This window comes from Gracilinanus agilis, chromosome 1, assembly GCF_016433145.1.
Source record: "Gracilinanus agilis isolate LMUSP501 chromosome 1, AgileGrace, whole genome shotgun sequence".
Taxonomy (NCBI): domain Eukaryota; kingdom Metazoa; phylum Chordata; class Mammalia; order Didelphimorphia; family Didelphidae; genus Gracilinanus; species Gracilinanus agilis.
The window spans coordinates 370,447,533-370,452,151 of NC_058130.1; positions in this window are offsets into that span (position 1 = coordinate 370,447,533).

Genomic DNA, 4,619 nt, shown 5'->3' on the forward strand with positions numbered 1-4,619 from the left:
GGGTGGACATGATTGGGGATGTGGACTCGAAATTACCACACCAATGCAACCACCAACAATTTGGAAATAGGTCTTGATCAAGGACACATGACAAAACCAGTGGAAATGTGGGTCGGCCATGGGTGGGGGGATTGCGGGGGGTGAAGGGGAAAGTAGGAGCATGAATCATATAACCATGTTAAAAATGATTATTAATAAATGTTTAAATTGAAAAAAAAACACTTCATACACTTAGTAAAAAAAAAAACAGTATGGTACTGCTGAACAGATATAAGGGAGGATCGGTGGAATAGACTTGGGGTAAGCAACCTCAGCAATCTATGATAAACCCAAAGAACCCAGCTTTTAGTTCAAAAACCTACTATTTGACAAAAACTGTTGGGAAAAGTGGAAAACAATATGGGAGAGATTGGGTGTACATCAACATCTCACACCCTATACCAAGATAAATTCATAATGGTGAATGACTTGAATATATAAAAGGAAACTAAAAGCAAATTAGGTGAGCACAGAATAGTATACTTGTCAGATCTCTGGGAAAGGATAGATTTTAAAACCAAGCATGAGTTAGAAAAAATTACAAAATGTAAGATAAATAATTATGATTACATTAAACTAAAAAGTTTTTGTACAAACAAAAACAATCCTGCCAAAATTAGAAGAGAAGCAACAAATAGAGAAAAATATCTTTATAACAAAAAACTCAGAAAAAGGTCTAATTACTCAAATTTATAAGGAGCTAAATCAATTGTACAAAAATATCAAGCCATTCTCCAATTGATAAATGGGCAAGGGATATGAATAGGCAATTTTCAGATAAAGAAATCAAAACTATCAACAAACACATGAAAAAGTGTTCTAAATCTCTTACAATTAGAGAAATGAAAATCAAAACAATTCTGTGTTACTACCTTACATCGAGCATATTAGCTAACATGACAAGAAAGGAAAGTGGTGAATGTTGGAGGGGATATGCAAAATGGGACATTAATGCATTGCTGGTGGAGTTGTGAATTGATCCAACCATTCTGGATGGCAATTTGGAACTATGTCCAAAGGGCTTTAAAAGACTATCTGCCTTTTGGTTCATCCATAGCACTGCTTGGTTTATACCCTAAAGAGATAATAAGGAAAAAAACTTGTACAAAAATATTTATAGCTGAGATCTTTGTGGTGGCAAAAAATTGGAAAATGTGGGAATGTCCTTCAACTGGGGAATGGCTGAACAAATTGTGGTATCTGCTGGTGATGGAATACTATTGTGCTCAAAGGAATAATGAAATGGAGGAATTCCATGTGAAGTGGAATGACTTCAAGGAATTGATGCAGAGTGAAAGGAGCAGATCCAGGAGAATATTGTACACAGAGACTGATACACTTTAGTACAATTGAAGATAATGGACTTTTGTACTAGCTGCAATGCAGGGATCCAGAGCAAGGCTGAGGGACTTATGAAAAAGAATGCTATTCATATTCAGAGGAAGAACTGTGGGAATAGAAACACAGAAGAAAAACAACTGCTTGAACACATGGACTGATGGGGATATTATTGGGGATGTAGACAATACGCGACAACTCTAGTCCAACTATCAATAATATGGAGTTTGGTCTTAATCGATGATACATGTAAAACCCAGTGGAACTATGTATTGGCTACAGGGGGTTGGGGAGTTTGGGGGAGAGAGAAAGAACATGAAACATATAACTATGGGAAAATATTCAAAATTAAAATTAAAAAATAAAATAAAAAAAAGTCAATCAGATTTTCACCTGGAATTTTGCTTTATCTTTTTTCAAGGAAGGAAAAAGAGAAAATGCTTAATGTCCATTATATAATGTATACTTAAATAGGCAAATCATAGGACTTGTCCATCAGATTAAATATTGGAGATAGACATTACAAAAAATAGGAACTGGACCTAGATTTGAGCAGAATAGAGAGAGAGAGGATTTGATTAACTTTGGGAAAATTTGAAGCAACTTTAGTGATAAGCAGTTTTTTGTTTTTTTTTAACCCTTACCTTCTGTCTTGGAGCCAATACTGTGTATTGGCTCCAAGGCAGAAGAGTGGTAAGGGCTAGGCAATAGGGGTCAAGTGACTTGCCCAGGGTCACACGGCTGGGAAGTGGCTGAGGCTAGATTTGAATCTAGGACCTCCAGTCTCTAGGCCTGGCTCTCAATCCACTGAGCTACCCAGCTGCCCCCAGTGATAAGCAGTTCCTTGTAAAAGAAAGATCCATCTTTTCTGACTGCTTGTAGACATCTGGCTTTCATCTTGAGTAGTCATCAGGTAGGTAAAAGTACTGCAATTTTTCTTTGGATTTCTTTATATTTTCTGGATTACTAGAAAGAGTTTTAAGTGGTTCTGCTCATATTCATGCTGCCTTATTAGTTGGAAGTACCTCATATTAAAAAAACAACAACAATCTATTAGTATTGCTAAATGACAGCGAGACACAGAATATAACAACCTTTCAAGAATTAAAAATGAATATCATGCAGAAAGAAATGGAGAGGAATGTGATCAGTGCAGGTTGCAGCATGTAGCCAGGTAGAATTCTAATATATAATAAATAAGAAACTCTGAAGAATAGAAGTAGTAATTTTAGGGAATTAAATTACAAAACCACATGGGCTGGTCACATGATCAGTGTTCTATTGATACTGTTGAGATTTCAGGAGAAAGCTAGGAAAATATCCAGAATGTTGGGTTGACCCTCTGTATAAATTCATGGGAGGCATGGACAAACAAAACACAGAGGAGTAAGCATGGATGAGTTTTTTTTTTAAACTCTTACCTTCTGTCTTGGAGTCAATACTGTAGGCAGAAGAGTGGTAAAGGTAGGCAATGGGGGTCAAGTGACTCGCCCAGGGTCACACAGCTGAAAAGTGTCCTGAACCCAGGACCTCCTGTCTCCAGGCCTGGCTCTCAATTCACTGATCTATCCAGCTGCCCCCTCATGGATGGGTTTTGACTTGTACTGAAGTACTTCAAAGTCAATGATATTATAGATCTTTTGGAGTATTTTCACATGATTATTTAATTTCCCTTCTGAACCCTTCTGGATATTCTTGGAATGGCTCCATTATCATTTCAAAGGACTTTGCAATCCTTTGTACTATTTTATCTTTCTTCAGGAGATTTAACTTGTTTCCTTTGTGGCAAAGTATTTATTTATAGAGATGGTTCTTTTATCATTTTTTTTATCATTCTTCTTCAGTCAGCTTTCATGTGTCTTTATTATATACTACTGATTTTTTAAAATAGTGTCCTTTTTGTCAATGTGCATTTTGCCTCCATCTTTTTCCTTTTGGTACTCTAAGTGTTGCTACTGTACCCTTTTCTCATATCCTATTGCTCATTTTCTCAATTTTTAAACTTTCTAGAAAGTATTTTATTTGTTTTAATCAGTCAAGAATTGCCTTTCCCCTTGGGGAGGGGTTACTGTGATTTTCTTGGAATTTCCCTTATTAGAAAAAAAATTTTCCTGCTTATATGTCAATACCATTTTAAAAATTGCTTTCTAGTGAGAACTCTAGGCCAAGGAGGCTTTGGAACTTGGTGGAGAGAAATTGAGTTATATTTAAACTGTAAATCTGATCCCATTTCCCCTTCTCAGAGTCTGAGGTGGTAGTTAAGTGGAATATGTTCCTTCCATAGTTTGGGGAGAATGTCTGTATATTTGTTTTTGTCATGCCTTGGAAATAAATATTCCATTGTTAAAACTATTTGTAATATGATTATTAAGTAGTAAAACCAAGCTGGAATGCAAAAGACCTCCTAACATTAGAAGAACATCATTGGTGGGAACAGGAGTTAACTGCAGAGAATGGAAACCCCTATCCCTCTAAGGGTATCAGAGTACCTTGGGAAGGGAGGAGTAAAATGTGATATACCTGGCCTTCAGGCAGTCTGGGTCAAGGTAGTCAATCACATACTTTGTTACAGCAGGACTTTCTGTAAAGAGTTTCCAGTTGTTTCCACAACATTCTTTCTGCTCTCATCTTCTTCTCTCTGCCATTCTACCTCCGTCCCCCTGCTGGGTACTCTGACTCTGATAAGTGAGTTTTTACTTTATCTTTCTGGGGACCCAGTCTTTGTGCCATTTTATCCCATTTCCATTTTCTTCTCAACCTGACAGTTTTCAATACCCCTTTATGTGTGATCTTCCTCATTTAAATGTAAGCTTCCTGAGGCAAAGGATTGGTTTGTTTGCTTGTGTCATATCCCTGTCATTTAGGTCAACATCTGGCACATAAGACAAAACAATAAATGTTTTGTCTATTTTGGGGAATATGTCTGCCTACCTGTCTGTGTATATATGTATAGATATATATATGTATATATTTATGTATGTACTTATGTATCTATTTTTAATCATCCATCTGTCTATATATCTACCCTTCTATCTAAATGTTATACTATTTGTGAATATCTCCCAGCATCAAGGAAACACTCCAATATCAGTGTTCAGTGCATATTTACTAATGAACTGAGACTGCTTAAAAGGAAAAATAGAAGGTAGACTTTTATTTTTTGTTTCTTTACATCCATGAAACAAATCACATAGGGAAGTTTCAGGCCTTTCTACTCTGGCTCCCCTAGAATTTTGTTTGTA